Source organism: Microtus pennsylvanicus, chromosome 8 (genome assembly GCF_037038515.1).
Source record: "Microtus pennsylvanicus isolate mMicPen1 chromosome 8, mMicPen1.hap1, whole genome shotgun sequence".
In the NCBI taxonomy this organism is placed as follows: domain Eukaryota; kingdom Metazoa; phylum Chordata; class Mammalia; order Rodentia; family Cricetidae; genus Microtus; species Microtus pennsylvanicus.
Window position 1 is genome coordinate 19,541,056 of NC_134586.1, and position 17,960 is coordinate 19,559,015.

The 17,960-nt window shown below is 40.4% G+C and overlaps 1 pseudogene; it reads left to right on the forward strand.

The window, feature by feature from the left end:
• Positions 1-15,639, forward strand: part of LOC142855702 (mitochondrial inner membrane protease ATP23 homolog) — a 51,819-nt pseudogene extending 36,180 nt beyond the window's left edge.
• The last annotated feature ends 2,321 nt before the right edge of the window (positions 15,640-17,960 follow it).

The following is a 17,960-nucleotide window of genomic DNA, read 5'->3' on the forward strand; positions in this document are numbered from 1 at the left end:
CAGAGCAGCTGCAAGGTCTCCTGTAGGCACAGGTGATTTGCTCAGTTCACTCCAGAAGACAAACAAAATCAAAGAACCCGGGATCTATAGTTCCCAACATGTGTCCCCTTTTTCCTTTTCTCTCTCTCAAATGTCAGTGAGATAGTCCTGAGGTTTCTGTCTGAAGCATTTTTCAATTCTTTTATCTTTTTATCTATGAAACTAGGAACTCACAAAGGTACCTTAGGTTCCAGGTAATATACTTTCATAGGAAAGTTCTTGGTCTCTTTCTTCAGACTTTTCTTTAACTGTTGTTTCTAGCTCTCATGTTTTTGGAGATTGAACTGATAAACATCACACTCCATGGGCAAGACATTTGACAGTCATGAGTTAAATAATTAGCAACACAAAGTTCCCCTGTACTACAGCAGGAAAACTCTCTTCGAACAAACTCACTGCTGTGGAACACAGCAATTGCTCATTGGAAGATTTTTTTTTCTGTGGTTTAATTTCTAGGATGTCTTTTTCTTGCATTAGTATTCTGCCTCCCTGGGAAAAGGAAAGCAGTCTCCTTTCTCTCTCCCATTTGAGGACAAGATGACTACATGGAAAGGCTTGCTTTCTTCTGTTCTTGTCCCACCATCATCTGTGGGGCTGAAGGCCTGGAGGTGTGAGCTGTGAATTTAGAATTTTATCTCGCTTTCCTCCTTACACACGGCTCTATGTTTTGGGTCCCTTACACTTACTCCATGTGTATATCCTTGTTAACAAAGAGGAGGGAGTGGCTACACCCCAGTAGTGTTTTCTGGGGTCCCTGCTGGTGATAAGGTCAGTTCATTTCTTCTACTGGATCAAAAATGTAATATCGGACTTCAGATTTTGAGTTCTTCCATTTTTGAAATGTTACTTTGTATAATATATACTGTGTCCTGAAGGAAATCAAGTAATTCCATTGTGAACATTCACCTCCTTTGTAGCCAGCACAATTATTGTGTGGTGGCCAGAGGGTGGGGAATCCTCCCAAAATCTTTCAGAACTTACAAGAAAGAAATTCACTGTATACCTGAGAGAGACAATCCTACTTCACTACGCATTAAAAGTTAAAACTAAAGATATAAAGTTTGCTCCCTGCCAAAAAAAGTAACCTCAGAGTCGTAGTCAGTGCATCTGTGTTTGGGAGCTAAAATTGTTCAGTCCAGGCTGTCCTCAGTTCAGACACTCCTGCCTCTGCCTCTATCAGCATATCCTACCGGCCTGTGCCACCACAAAGGGCAGTAGTTCTCTTCCCGGTTTTTGGACTTGAAGCTTCTTGATGACATAAACTGCTCAGGAGTTCTTCACACTGTACTTACAGGGTTTGAAGCGAAGTGCTGGGCGCCCCCTCGCGCTCCTTCGGGGAACCGCACCGCACAGGGCCTGCCAGCTCCCAGGCCAGGACAAAACTCCTCTGCCCCACAGAAAAAAATTGCATCCCTGTGCTCACTTGCTCTTCCTCTGCCTGGGCCCCACATTCACAGCGGGAGATCAGTGTTCTGAGGAAGGCTCACACGGAGGTGGCCTTCCTCAGGGGTGAATCACAGGTCTCAATACTCAATCCTCGGGAAACTGCTGGGGCCACAACACTGGGACACTGCCACCGACTCCAGGAGAGACCAGCTCAGGTTCGGAAGAGATTTCAATAGGGACACTAGTAAGTGATAGCTCATGGTCCTTGCCCAGTGCAGTAACAACAGCAGAACCAAGGGTAAGGATTAGACAGATACAGCTTCAGTGTCTTCCAACAGTTAGGCCTTGTCTCAGAAGTTTGCCCTCAACCTCCCAGCAAGGCTTTCAAATTAGGAAGCCATGTGTGAATTAATTCATTGGTGGAGGCTACGCCCTCATGTTCCAATGCCCCTAACTGACTGCACCATCAGCTAAGACCAAGACTCCCCAGCTCGAACTCTGCAGGGCACTAGGCCTCTGAACACAACAGAGGCCATATAGGACTATCCCCTGTGCCCATGAGTTCAGGTCATGTGTCCCCTGCAGTCAACTGTAGGAATGTCTCACTGCTGGGTGTTTTAAGAACCAAGGTGTAATTTCCTTGATATTCTTTACCTAAGCAGACAGTGGTGCAGGTCCTGCCATCTTCCCGTGGATCGTGGCGTGAAATAGAGGCAAAGCAGAGCCTCCAAGCAACCTCAGTGGGCACAGTGTGTGATTCCTATGTATTAGAAAGGAAGTCTCCAATTACCCCCCTCTATCCCTTCTTTCCTCTCTCCCTTGTGTGTGTGTGTGTGTGTGAGTGTGTCTGTGTCTGTGTGTATGTGTGTGCAAATATGCATGCCCTCTGTATCAACCTGAGAACCTCACCAGCAGGCTGGTTTTTGTTTATTTATTTTGGACATTCTGACTTGTATACAATGAAATCTTAATGTGGTTTTTATTTGCATTGCTGTGATAACTAAGGATATTGACCATTTCTTTTTTTTAGATTTGAATTATGAATTTAATAGTGTCATTTTCATTCACAAATTACATTGTATTCATATTTGACTCTGTTATCTTCCCCTGCTCCCCCTACACTGACTTGCTATTCTTCCTGTTAAATAGCTCTCCTGATCTGATAGTTTCCTTCTCCTATTTTTTTTTTGTGTATATTTTAGGCAGCTTCTGCAGTAGGAGGATTTCATATGCCTTTTTCTTTCAATGTCATTCGTATAAATTAGCTCTTCCTGTATTCTCTCCTTTAACCAGCCCTTCCATTCCCTACCCCATATGCTGTTACTTTATTCTCCTGTGACTATTTGTCCCTCATTTGGCAAATCGTTTCTGGGAGCCACAGCTATTCTCTGCCTAGCTTTGCAGCCCCGTAACTCTTCACTCTTCTCTTTATCATTTATAACCTTTGATTTAGAGTCATCTCATAATCCACACCATATATTCTTAGTCCACTGGTTTTGTTCGCATTACCTCTCATTTCTGGCATGTCTTCCATACATGTCTCTACTCTCACCATTTTTTTTCACTTAACACATATGCATTTTCCAGACCTCAATGCAAGGATAATTTCTGGATCTTCTTTCATACAGGTATCTTACACATGTGTTTGCCACCATCAATGTACCTGCCCCACAGCACTGCAATGTTTATTTATGGATCCATGTTTCCCAAAGACAATGGGTTTCTTGTGATCAAGAGCTCTCCAGGGATCTTTATTTATACTCTGAGCTCAGAAGAGTATATTGAATATCAGTTTAATTAACCCCAATGGCACTCTCCAAAATGGATTTATGAGAAAATTACCTTTGTTCATCTCATTTTCCCAGAGCTTTTACAATTTGATAATGGTCAAATTCCTTCACACATTTTATTTTGTGTTACATAGAGGGACTGATGAGTTTCAAGCTCTAAATAAAGGTTGAAAGATTAACTAAAATAGGAAATGGGGAAAAACATATTTTATGCAAATTTGTATTCTGAGACTCAGTGATACTTGTTTTAAAGTGGAAGGCTTTACTTGGTAAATATGAGTCAAGACTGTAGTTCAGAGAAGAAAACTTAGCCCTGTGTGAAAGGGCCTGCATTTAATCCCCAACTATAGCACATCATCACCCCACAACTAACTTTCTTTTTTTAATTTTTATTAAAAATTTCCACCTCCTCCCATTTCCCTCCCCATCCCCCCTCTCCCCTTTCCCCTCCCTTTCCAGTCCAAAGAGCAGTCAGGGTTCCCTGCCCAGTGGGAAGTCCAAGGTTCTCCACTCTCCATCCAGGTCTAAGAAGGTGAGGATCCAAACAGACTAGGCTCCCACAAAGCAAGTACATGCAGTAGAATCAAAATCCAGTGCCATTGTCCTTGGCTTCTCAGTCAGCCCTCATTGTCAGCCACATTCAGAGAGTCCAGTTTGATAACATGCTCCATCAGTCCCAGTTCAGCTGGCCTTGATGAGCTCCCATCAGATCAGCACCACCGTCTCCGTGGGTGGGTGCACCCCTTGTGGTCCTGACTTTCTTGCTCATGTTCTCACTCCTTCTGCTCCTCATTTGGACCTTGGGAGTCAGTCCAGTGCTCCAATGTGGGTCTCTGTCTCTATCTCCATCCATCGCCAGACGAAGGTTCTATGGTGATATGCAAGATATTCATCAGTGTGGCTATAGGATAAGGCCAGTTCAGGTGCCCTCTCTTCAGCTGCCCAAGGAACAAGCTGGGACATCTCCTTAGACACCTGGGAACCCCTCTAGAGTCAAATCTCTTGCCAACCCTAAAATGGCTCCCTTAATTAAGATATATACTTCTTTGCTCCCATATCCACCCTTCCTCCATCCCAAACATCCCATTCCCCCAAGCTCTCCCCATTCTTCCCTTCTCCATTCTCTCAATCCATCTCCCCTTATCCCCACCCCACCCCCATCCCCAAGTTCCCAATTTTCCCTGGCAATCTTGTCTACTTCCAATATCCAGGAGGATGACTATATGTTTTTCTTTGGGTTCACCTTCTTATTTAGCTTCTCTAGGATCATGAATTATAGGCTCAATGTCCTTTATTTATGGCTAGAATCCACTTATGAGTGAGTACATACCATACTCATCTTTTTGGGTCTGGGTTACCTCACTCAGGATAGTGTTTTCTATTTTCATCCATTTGCATGCAAACTTCAAGATGTCATTGTTTTTTACTGCTAAGTAGTACTCTAATGTGTATATATTCCACAGTTTCTTTATACATTCTTCCATTGAGGGCCATTTAGGTTGCTTCCAGGTTTTGGCTATTACAAATAATGCTGCTATGAACATAATTGAACAAATGCTTTTGTAGTATGATTGGGCATCTCTTGGGTATATTCCCAAGAGTGGAATTGCTGTGTCCTGGGGTAGGTTGATCCCGAATTTCCTGAGAAACCGCCACACTGCTTTCCAAAGTGGTTGCACAAGTTTGCATTCCCACCAGCAATGAATGAGTGTTCCCCTTACTCCATATCCTCTCCAGCAAAGGCTATCATTGGTGTTTTTGATTTTAGCCATTTTGACAGGTGTAAGATGGTATCTCAAAGTTGTTTTGATTTGCATTTCCCTGATCGCTAAGGAGGTTGAGCATGACCTTAAGTGTCTTTTGGCCATTTGAACTTCTTATGTTGAGAATTCTCTGTTCAGTTCAGTGCCCCATTTTTTAATTGTCTTAATTAGCATTTTAAAGTCTAGATTCTTGGGTTCTTTATATATTTTGGAGATCAGACCTTTGTCTGTTGTGGGGGTTGGTGAAGATCTTCTCCCAATCAGTAGGTTGCCTTTTTGTATTAATGAAAGTGTCCTTTGCTTTACAGAAGATTCTCAGTTTTAGGAGGTTCCATTTATTCAATGTTGCCCTTATTGTCTGTGTTACTGGGGTTCTACATAGGAAGTGGTTTCCTGTGCCCATGTGTTGTAGACTACTTCCCACTTTCTCTTCTATCAGGTTCAAAATTGTGTTCAGATTAATATTGAGGCCTTTAATCCATTTGGACTTGAGTTTTGTGCATGGTGATAGATATGGATCTATTTTCATTCTTCTACAGATTGACATCCAGTTTTGCCAGCACAATTTGTTGAAGATGCTCTCTTTTTTCCATTGTATACTTTTAGCTCCTTTGTCGAAAATCATGTGTTCAAAGGTTTGTGGGTTAATATTCGGGTCTTCTATTCGATTCCATTGGTCGACTTCTCTGTTTTTATGCTAATACCAAGCTGTTTTCATTACTGTAGCTCCGTAATAGAGTTTGAAGTCAAGTATGGTAATGCCTCCAGAAGTTCCTTTATTGTATAGGATAGTTTTGGCTATCCTGGGTTTTTTGTTATTCCATATAAAGTTGATTATTGTTCTTTCAAGTTCTGAGAAGAATTTTGTTGGGATTTTAATGGGGAATGCATTGAATTTATAGATTGCCTTTGGTAGAATTGCTATTTTTACTATGTTGATCCTGCCCATCCAAGAGCATAGGAGATCCTTCCATTTTCTGGTGTCCTCTTCAATTTCTTTCTTCAATGCCTTAAAGTTCTTGTCAAATAGATCTTTCACTTCCTTGGTTAGAGTCACCCCAAGATACTTTATGCTATTTGTGGCTATCATAAAAGGTGAAGTTTCTCTGAATTTTCTCTCTGCTTCTCTATCCTTTGTGTATAGGAGGGCAACTGATTTTTTTGAGTTAATCTTGTAACCTGCTACATCACTGAAGTTATTTATCAGCTGTAGGAGACCTTTGGTAGAGTTTTTTGGGTCACTAATGTACACTATCATGTCATCTAAAAATAATGAAAGTTTGACTTCTTCCTTTCTGATTAGAATCCCCTTGATCTCCTTATGTTGTCTTATTGCTATTGCTAGAACTTCAAGAACTATGTTAAAGAGATATGGTGAGAGTGGAAAGCCTTGTCTTGTTCCTGATTTTAGTGGAATGGCATTGAGTTTCTCTCCATTTAATTTGATATTAGCTGTTGGCTTGCTATATATTGCTTTTATTATATTTAGGTATGATCCTTACATCCCTAATCTCTCCAAAACCTTTATCATAAAGGGGTGTTGAATTTTGTCAAATGCTTTTTCCGTATCTAATGATTTGATCATATGTTTTTTTTTTCTTTCAGTTTATTTATATGATGGGTTACATTGATAGATTTTTGTATGTTGAACCAGCCCTGCATCTCTGGGATGAAGTCTACTTGATTGCAATGGATAATTTTTTTAGTGTGTTCTTGGATTCTGTTTGCCAGAATTTTATTGAAAATTTTTGCATCGATGTTCATGAGTCAGATTGGCCTGTAATTCTCTTTCTTGGTTTGGTCTTTGTGTGGTTTTGGAATCAGGATGACTGTAGCTTCATAAAAAGAGTTTGGAAATGACTCTTTTGATTCTATTATGTGAAACATAATAAGGAGTATAGGTATCAGCTCCTCTGAAAAATTCTGATAAAATTCTGCATTTAAACCATCAGGTCCTGGACTTTTTTTCGTTGGGAGGTTTTTTATGACAGCTTCTATTTCCTCATGACTTATAGGTCTATTTAAATTGTTTACCTGGTTCTGATTTAATTTTGGTAAATGGTACTTATCTAAAAACAAGTCCATTTTTTTTTTTACATTTTCCAAGTTTGTGGCATATAAGCTTTTGTAGTAAGACCTAATGATTCTCTGGATTTCCTCAGTGTCTTTTGTTATGTCCCCCTTTTCATTTCTAATCTTGTTAATTTGCATGTTCTCTCTGCCTTTTGATTAGTTTGGATAAAGGTTTGTCAATCTTGTTGACTTTCTCAAAGAACCAGCTCTTTGTTTCATTGATTCTTTGGATTGGTGTCTGTGTTGATTTCAGCCCTCAGTTTGATTTTTTCCAGTCATCTACTCCTCCTGGGTGAATCTGCTTCTTTTTTTCTAGAGCTTTAAGGTGTGCTGTAAAGTCTCTAATGTGAGCTTTCTCCGTTTTTTTTTTAATGTGGGCACTTAGAGCTATGAACTTTCCTCTTAGCACTGCTTTCATAGTGTCCCATAGGTTTGAGTATGTTGTGTCTTTATTTTCGTTGAATTCAAGGAAGACTTTAATTTCTTTCTTTATTTCTTCCTTGACCCAGGTGTGGTTCAGTAGTTGACTGTTCAGCTTCCATGAGTTTGTAGGCTTTCTGGAGGTAGAATTATTGTTAAATTCTAACTTTATTCCATGGTGATCTGATAAGACACAGGTGGTTACTAATATTTTTTGTATCTGTGGAAGTTTGCTTTGTTACCGAGTATGTGGTCAATTTTCGAGAAGGTTCCATGAGATGCTGAGAAAAAGGTATATCCTTTCCTATTTGGGTGGAATGTTCTATAGATGTCTGTTAAGTCCATTTGATTCATTACCTCCATTAATTCTCTTATTTCTCTGTTAGGTTTCTGTCTGATTGACCTGTCCATTGGTGAGAGAGGAGTGTTGAAGTCTCCTATTATTAGTGGGTGGGGTTTGATGTCTGCCTTGAGTTCTAGTAATTTTTTTTTTACATAATTGAGTGCTTTTATATTGGGGGCATAGATATTCAGGATTGAGACTTCATCCTGATGAATTGTTCCTGTAATCAGTATAAAGTGTCCATCTCCATCTCTTCTGATTGATTTTAGTTTGAAGTCAATTTTGTTAGAAATTAGTATAGCCACACCCGCTTGTTTCCTAGGTCCATTTGATTGACAAACCTTTTCCCAACCCTTTACTCTGAGTAGATGTTTGTCTTTGTGGTTGAGGTGTGTTTCTTGTAAACAGCAGACTGTTGGATCCTGATTTCGCATCCAATCTCTTAGCCTGTGCCTTTTTATAGGTGAATTGAGTCCATTGATATTAAGTGATATTAATGACCAGTGGTTGTTAGCTCCAGCTTTTTGTTGTTGTTGTTGGGTTTTTTTGGTAGTAGAGTTTGTGTGTTCCCCTTCTTTGAGTTGTATTGGTGAAGGGTTGCTAGATGTCTGAGTTATTGTGGGCATTGTTGGATGCCTTGGGTTATGATTTTCCTTCTATTACTTTCTGTAAGGCTGGATTTGTGGCTACGTATTGTTTAAATTTGTTTTTATCCTGGGATATTTTGTTTTCTCCATTGATGGTGAACAAAAACTTGACTGGGTATAGTAATCTGGGCTTGCATCCATCGTCTCTTTGTTTATGCAGCACATCTATCCAAGGCCTTTTGGCTTTCATGGTTTCCATAGAGAAGTCAGGTGTAAGTCTGATAGGTTTACCTTTATAAGTTACTTGACCTTTTTCTTTTGCAGCTCTTAATATTCTTTCTTTATTCTGTATGTTTTGTGTTTTGATTATTATATGGTGAGGGGATTTTTTTTTATCCAGTTTATTCAGTATTCTGTATGCTTCTTGTACCATCATAGGAATATCCTTCTTTAGGTTGGGAAAGTTTTCTTCCATAATTTTGTTGAATATATTTTCTGGGCCTTTGAGCTGTAATTCTTCTCCTTCTTCTACCCCTATCATTCTTAGGTTTAATCTTTTAATTATGTCCCAGATATCCTAGATGATTTTTGATGAGAATTTGTTGTATTTGCTGTTTTCTTTGACTAGTGCATTTATTTTCTCTATAGTGTCTTCAGCATCTGAGATTATTTCTTCTATTTCTTGTATTCTGTTGGTTATGCTTGTCTCTGTAGTCTCTGTTCATTTAACTAGATTTTCCATATCCAGCCGGCCCTCAGTTTGTGTTTTCTTCTTTGCCTCCATTTCAGTTTTCAAGTCTTGAACTGTTTCCATTATGTGTTTGATTGTTTTTTCTTGGTATCCTAGGGTATCTTTTAGGGATTTATTCATTTCTTCAAACTTTTTGTTATTTTTCTCATTCATTTCTTTAAGGGAGTTTTTCACATCCTGTTTAAGGGACTCTATCACTTTCATAATGTCTATTTTTCTACTTCTTCTAGATTAGGGTGTTCAAGTCTTCCTGTTGCATGTTTGCTGGGTTCTGGTGTTATCACGTTGTTTTTAAGATTGCTGGAGGAATTCTTGCATTGGAGCCTGCCCATCTTGTCCTTCAAATGCTCTCCAATGGCTCTTCTGGTACAGGATCAGGGCCTCTTGCTGGCCAGGGACCTCCCAGAAAAAAGAACTAGCTTACTGACTGCAGACTAAGTGCAACAAAGGAACTCCCACCCGGTTGCACTCACCACCCCATCCCAGCCTCAAAACAGGCTGAGCTGGGGTATCTTGTGACCCCGAAGAAGGTAAAGAGTGCCTGGGCACAAGCTGGAATGGGATAAGAAGAGAGAAGCAGTAGGCGGGGAGAGAAGACCCTGCAGAATGACAACGACAAGAACATTTAGGGGGTTGAGGAATGTCTGTGCTCCCTTTCCGGGGCTTCTGCTGGCCAGTCCTATTGACCATTTCTTTAATTGTTTCTCAGCCATTTGTGCCCATCTTTTGAAAATCTCTGGTGAGATGTATAAAGAACTTTTAAATTGGGTGATTTGTTTATTTGATGTCCTGTTTTTGGAGTCCAACACATATTTTAAAATTGGCAATATATCAGATGTGTGGTTAGTAAAAACATTTTTATTTCTGCAGGTTCCAACATTGTCTGAACGGCAGTGTCCTCTACTGTGCAGAAGCTTCTCCATTTCAAGGAGCCCCATTTATTTATTATTGACTTAGTGCCTGTTCTAAGAATGTCCTGTTCAGAAAGTCTCTTACTGTGTCAATGAGCTCAAGGCTATTCAACACTTTCTCTCCTGTCAGGTTCACTGTGTCTGGTTTACTTTGCCGTCTTTGATCCAGTTGGAGCTGAGTTTAGTGCAGAGTGGTAAGAACGAATGAGACTGCATTTCCTGACAGGCAGCCATTCAGTTTGACCAGCACTGTTTGTTGATTATGCTGTCTTTTTTTGCTCATGCCTATGTATGGTTTCTTTATCAAAAATCAGGTGTCCAAAGGTGTGTGGACTTACATCTCTGTCTTCAGTTCGGTGCTGATAATAAATTTGTCTGTTTTTACACCAACACCATGCTGTTCTTTTTACTATAGCTCTAAAGTAGAATTTGAGATCTCAGATGGTGAGACTTCCAGCAGTTCTTTTACTGTTCAGAACTGTTTTAGCTATCCTTGGGTGTTCATGCTTCCATACACAGCTCAGAACTGTCCTTTCAAGACTTGTGAAGGATTGTCTTGGGAATATGATGGGGAGTGCATTGAATATGTAGATTGCTTTATGGATAACAGCCATTTTCATAATATCAATACTACCAATCCATGAGCATACAGGAACTTTCCGTTTTCCGATATATCTTCTTCAATTCCTTTAACAGTGTTTCAAGGGTTTTTATCATACAAGTCTTTCACTTGTTTGGTTAGAGTTACCACAAGATGTTTTAAATCTTTTAAAGCTTTTATGAAGTGTGTGGATTCCATGTGTGTTAATTTTTTGTCATCCTACTGCTGAAAGTGTTCATCATCTGTGGGAGTTTCCTAATGGAATTTTTAAGATCACATATGTTTATTATCATATCATTTGCAACTGAAGATGTTTTTACTTTTTCTTTGCCTGTTGGTATCCCCTGATCACCTCAGTTGTCTTCATTTTCCTAACTAAGAGCTCAAGTACTAGATAGACTAGGTATGGACAGATGGACATCCTTCTCTGGCTCATAACTTTACTGTGGCTGCTTTAAATTTCTCTCCATTCACTTCAGGGCTGGCTGTGTGTAAGCTATAAACTGTCTTTGTTGTGTTAATGTATGTCCCATGTATCCTTAGTCTCTGCAGGACTTTTAACATGAAAAGATGTTTGATTTCATCAAAGGCCTTTTTTTTTCAGCTAATATGATAGTCATATTTTTTTTTCAGTCTGGATAATGGTAGATGACATTTATTGATTTATGTATACTGAATGATCCCTGCATATCTGGGATGTAACCAACTTTATCATGGCAATTGATCTTTTTGATACTCTTGGGATTCTGTTTACAAGTATTTTATTGTGCTCTTTTTTGCATCTTTGTTAATAAGGGAACTTATTCTGCAATACTCCTTTTTTGAAAGCTGTATCTAGTTTAGATATCAGGGTAATTGTGGCCTCATAAAAAGTATTCCTTATGTCTTAATTTTGTGGCATAATTTGAGGAATGCTGACATTAATTTTTTTAAAAGTCTTTTAGAATTCTGTTTTGAATCCACCTGGCCCTCAGTTTTGTCAGTTGGTAGAGTTTTTATTATTGTGTCTATTTCACTAGGATTGTAAGTTTGTTTCAATTCTTATAGGCTCTTGATTTTAGTTTGCTAGGTGATAGGCATCAACAAATTTATCCATTTCTTTTAGGTTTTCTAATTCGGTGGATTACAGGTTTTTTAAAGTATTACTTATTACTATGGGTTTCATCACTGTCTATTATTATATCCCCCATTACTCTCCAATTATATTACTTGGGATCACCTTTGTGTGTCTTTTAGTTAATTTGGGTAAGGGTTTATGTATCTTACACTGATTTTCTCAAAGAACAAGCTCTGTTTTATTGATTTTTGAATGGTTTTTGTTTATTTCTATTTTATTGTTATCAGCACCAAGTTTGATTATTTCTACCCATCTACTTGCTAAGTATTGTAAGGTATCCACCAGGGAAGAACACTCAGACATGGGTTCAAATGAGCAAAAAGTCTTTATTGGCCATCCAGAGACTAAACTGGGTGTTCAGGACCCTGGTACAGAAGTAAGTCTTCCTCAGGATGAGGGACTGAGCAAAAACAAAACAAAACAAAACCCCTCACCTACTGGGTTGACACACCCCACTTAGCAAGAAGAAGTAGCCAGAAGCAAACTACAGGAGTCAGAAAACAAGAGTAATACATTTAGAGACTTTCCCAGAACTATGGACTTGATGGATTGTATGTTCTCATTTTGGCAGGAATTCCTGGTTTCATATTGGGTTTCAGGACCTGAAAGATACTTCCATCATGGTGTCAGTTGAGCTAAGGCTTAGTGACCTGCTAAGTTCTGGGAACTTCATACATTCCTCAAAGAACCAGTGGAACTTTGGACATTTGTCAAATCATGGATTCACCTGGGTGCAGAGGGTTGTTTTTTTTCTCCTTAGCACAATGTTTCAACATAATTTATTCTGTTTTCCATAGCTGAGAAGAAAGTTGAGCAAGCAGGGTCCTGTAGTGAAAGTTGGGAGCAAAAGGATTAAGTGCCAAGCCACGGCCTTAAGTAGACAAGGAGAACATAGATTGGTACTAGTTGCTAGATTCTTGTAACTTTCCTGAATGTTATTTCTGATCATGGCTAAATTTTCTCTAATTATCAGATTGGCATAAAAGCAACAAGTTTCTCCCAGTCCCATATGGAGACCTGTTTGTATCATAAAGAAGGAGTTCAGTCCTCTTCAATTCTGAAAAACAGACCTGGTTAAGGATTCTATCTGCAGTTCCTGATAGAAAACAGAATTATTTGAAAATTACAGCTGTATGTCTACCTAAACACCGAGTTTCTGAAAGTATTTATGCCACATAAATAAGGCTGAAGTTCCAACAGCAATGGAGGCTGTGATGGCTGCCGCCACCTACAGGGGAATGGAAATGGAGACGGCTCACAGGACACAAGATAGCCCAAGTCCAAGACTCACTCAGGTCCTGTCTTTTTCTCCAGTATAGATGAACACCTGTGCTATAATATGTGCAAGGTCACAACAGAGTGGGTTCTCCAAAGCAGGCAATACTGATGATATAAACTTGATGGAGCCCTAAATTATTATAAGAATGCCAGGTTGTCTCTTGGCCTAGAAATTCCCTTGATGCCAGTCCTGGAATTGACCTGATGTGTTTGGTTACATAAATCTGCATAGGGGAACTATCTAGGGGGAGTTTTTATGACATTAAATAGACACCAATTGCCCCTGAGATTTGCCCAGGGTGAGATTAGTTGGTTCATTTAAAACTGTTAGGTTTAAAAGCAGAACTTGTTGATTAGTTCCATTCCCAACATTATATGTGGACTTGGGGTCTAGGCATAGCTAGCTGTCCTGACCTATGTATAGTTGGGGATGGTTAAGGAACTGATTTATTCTTCCTAGCATCCTCAACACTGAGGGGCTGGCTTCTGTTGCCTCCTGAAACTTTATGTTTGCAGTTGCCAAAAAAAAAAATTCATAGTGAAATTGGGAGCTTGCCATCATTGAAGGCTTGTGTTTTGGTGGTGCCAAGATGGGTCAGTTTAGGTTGGTGGACTGGATGATGATGGTTTTCTCTACTTTTTCTATTGGGCCACCAACCAGCTCCCAATTCATGACACTGAAAGTTTTTTTACTAATTATAAACGTTTGGCCTAACTTAGGCTTGTTTCTGGCTAGCTCTTTTAACTTAAATTCATTTGTTTCTCTTTATCTATCTTTTGCCTTGGGGGATTGTTGAAGGAGCTGTGGGCTGTGTTCCTGCCGCCCAGCTCCCAGCCACCAGCTAACTTTACCCGAAATAACAACACACAAACTGCATTCATATAAACACTGCTTGGCCCATTTCTATTAATGTGTATAGCACCACGAGGTGGTGACTTACCAGGGAGATTCTAGCCTACGTCCATCTTGGGTCAGAGCTTCATTGCATCTGCCCTGGAGAGGAGCAGCATGGCGTCTGCCTTACTTCCTCCCAGCATTCTCTTCTGTTTACTCCACCTACCTAATTTTCCATCCTATCAAAGGGCCAAGGCAGTTTCTTTATTTAACCAATGAAATCAACACAAAACAGAAGACTCCCACATCATTTCCTCTTTTTCTGTTTAAACAAAAAAGAAAGGCTTTAACTTTAAAGAGGAAATGATGTGGGAAGGTCATATTATCAATCTGTTGCTTTCATTGGTTAATTAATAAAGAAACTGCTTGGCCTGATAGGTTAGAACATAGGTGGGTGAAGTAAACAGGACAGAATGCTGGGAGGAAGAGGAAGTGACCAGACGCCATGCCGCTCCTCTCCAGGGCAGACGCGATGCAGCCAGCCTCCAGATCAGACGTGCTGAATCTTTCCTGGTAAGCCACACAGATTATTAGAGATGGGTTAAGGAAAATATGAGAATTATCCAGTTAGAGGCTAGAGCTAGTAGGCCAAGCAGTGTTTAAAAGAATAGAATTTGTGTGTTGATATTTCAGGTATAAAGCAAGCCAGTGGCCGGGAGCCGAGAGGCGGGAAGCAGCCCGCAACTCCCTACTACAGGGGATTTTAAACCTTTTCTATTGTTACACCTATCTTTCACTGCTTCTATGTCTGACTGGATAGAGGCTGGTTGGCTTCTTGCCCTGGGGTTGTCTCTCATTCTCTCATCTTATTCTTCTTCTCATTCTTCATTCTTCTCAGCCAAGATTTCTCCTCCTATTTATTTTCTCTGTCTTGCAGCCCTGCCTGTCCTTTCTCTGCCTAGCTAATCACCCTTCAGCTCTTTCTTAGAACAATCAGGTGCCATAGGCAGACAACGTGAAACAAATACACCACATCTTTCCAAAGTTAAACAAATGCAGCATAAACAAAAGTTTCATGCCTTTAGTCAGCTAAAGTAATGTTCTGCAGCATAAACAAATGTAGTACATCTTTGCCTAGTTAAAATAATATTCTACCAGGCCCAGTAGCAGAAGAGCAGCTGAGGAGTCACTGCTGCAGCTAAGCTACTCCAGCCATGGATCATTGGAGCTACTGACCACTGGAAGCCCCAGCAAGGCTTCCTCTCCAGATTCTTCACAAGAGCTGCCCACTCATGCTACAGAAGACTCCAGAGATGAACCCATTTGTCATCCTTGATGCTGTGAAACACTCAGGTTGTGCTGTTAATAAAGGGAGATACATTTCTTGCGAAGACTGTGATGGACATGTCAGCAAGGGTTCGATGCTTCAATGTCTAAGATTGTTTTGTTACAGAATAATATCCGAAGTCAGTCTCACATGAGTTGAGTCATCACCCATAAGTTCATTAATATGCTCTATCATTGTCGGGCTCATGTCCAATGGTTTACCAATATCAGACATTTGGCATGCTCAGAGAGATCATCAACTTTAACTGTGACATCCTATGCTTGACAATTTGTTTCAGAAGAAATTGTTTATGCCCATGAGGCTACAGATTCAAGCCACAAGCCTCAGTGGAGACTGTTCACTTGTGAATGAAAGCTTCGGGCTGCATTTTGGCTTAAAACAACACCAAGAGCATTGAAGAAGAAAAAAAACAGAAATGGATCTGATAGAATGAGCTGTTGGAAACACCATCGAGCAGCAGAGGGCAGAAGTGCACCACAGAGGAGCTTTCAGTAATGCCTAACCAGGTCATTTTCACAATACTTTCTATGTGCAGCTCAGATTTTATTTAAATATTTATTTGAATCAAATTTGGCACGCAGTGTGCAAACAGATTAGAAACCAAATGCAGGTCTAGTGTACTCTCTAGCAACTGCATTTCCCTCAATGATATATTGCTCTTGCTTAATCTCCATAAATAAGTTTCTGGCTTATGGAAGGTTGGGGTCTTTTCACTGGAGACAAAAAAGAGAAAACAGAACAAACATAATTATACAGCCCATGTCAGTCTTATCTTTAGGGAATCAAAGGACCTGGTGATGACCCATCTGTCCTTATGATGTGTAGTCTACCTATGCTGGTGTGCTGTGTGCACAGGGGACACCAGTGATGCTGAAGCAGTGTCAGGACCACAGGGTATCAGACTTTCCATACTTTCTCAAGGCTACATGTCAGGATCTCTCTACCCACACAAGGTTGCCAGGCTGGAACTTGTTCAGGTTCCAGGCAAACATACAGCCTCTCACACTGTCTGACGAACAGTCCCTGTGACTATCACAGGGCCTGCGAGGACATAGAGGAGGAATGATTAGTCATTTATGTCTTAGGAATTTCTTGATATGAGATGCATCTCTGTCTTAGGAGAGCAAACAGCAGAAGATAGTTCCAGTATTCACCAGTCTCAAGAACATGCCTAGATCATGTTTCCATTCTATTTATCCTCCTGTCTTCCCTGAAATTTTGTCCTATTTGTAGTTTCCAATCAACATTTAGGACCTAAGCCAGATATAGGAAAATGTTGGCAAGGAAGACCAGGCTTTATTGGACCCCAGGGAGAGGGGAAACCTCAATTTGGGAATAATATCTGGACCTGAGTCATTCAGCAGTTATAGATGCCCACAGATGTGTAGCCAGGTAGAGTCTGGTAATCATCTATTTTCTGATAAAGGCAGGGAGTACAGGTCCCTCATTCAGAAAGAAACACCACCCATTTGTCTTCTGTTGAGTATCTTTTCTTTTTGTCCACTTGATCTCTTTGCATATAGATTGCGATCGCGAAAAATTAAGATTCAGGCAGGGTAATGAAGATCTGGAGAGGTCTCTCTGGATCCAGAGCCACTGTCAGGGCACCCACATTTGCTGATTTGTTCCCTGGACCTTGGGGGATTCCCTTTTGAGGTCTTTTACACTACACAATGGCTACCGCTCTCCGCAGATATATGTCTCACATGGACAGGATATTTTTGTTGTTCTTATTTATTTATACTCAGTGTGAGGTGAGAGCCCCCTCTCTCTATAATGGGTCCCATGGACAGGGCTATGACAAGGGAATAGCAACTGTCTGTGTCCACAGGGAGGGCTTTGTCCTTCTCACAGTGAAGGACTGGGTTAAGGCCAGAAGCACAGCCCTTTATGCAGACGCCTCTTGGGTAAGGGACTGGACCCATACCTTTGAATCCAAGGTAAAAGCTGGGCCCCAGAATAGCTTTTCTGTCCTTGGACAAAACTTCTCCCATTCCTCAGGTCTGGCGCTGGACTGCATTGACCACTTTCAGAAGTGCAGATACCACGGAGCCCAGGTTGGAGGTCAGAGACCCCTCATTCTGTTGCAAACGAGGTACTCTCATCCCAGGCCAGGATGACGCTTTATGATTTCGAAATTTTTATTGAGCCACAGAGACTTGGCCAAGGTCCCACACACGTGGGAGTGTAAGCCTAGAATCATTCACAAGCTGAGTCAGCAGGGACTTTTTAGAGACAACAACCACAAGATTGGCACATTCCACTAGTCTCAAACACTTAGCAAGTCCCAAAGCCTATGTAAGTCATTGCACTTCCACAGAGTTGGAACAGCCATTCTGAAGTCATGGAGCTTTCGTTATGGTTTTAGTCTTTCACTGTCAATTGCATGTTTATGAACTCACCACTAAATAAAAAAAAACCTATGTTAGAGCTGAAACAAAAAAAAAAAAATTTTCTCCATAACATTTTTCATGACTCACAGACCCTTTGCCTGCATCCTGTCCTGCCTTGTCACCATATGTCACTGTATTTGTCAGGGTTCTCTACAGCAACAGAACTTATAGAATGAATCTTCTCTGTCTATAGGAAAGGTATTTATTAGAATGACTTATAGGCTGTTATCCAGCTAGTCCAACAATGGCTGACTATGAACAGAAAGTCCAAGAATCCAGAAGTTGTTCCCAATCTATGAGACTAGATGTCTCAGATGGTCTTCTG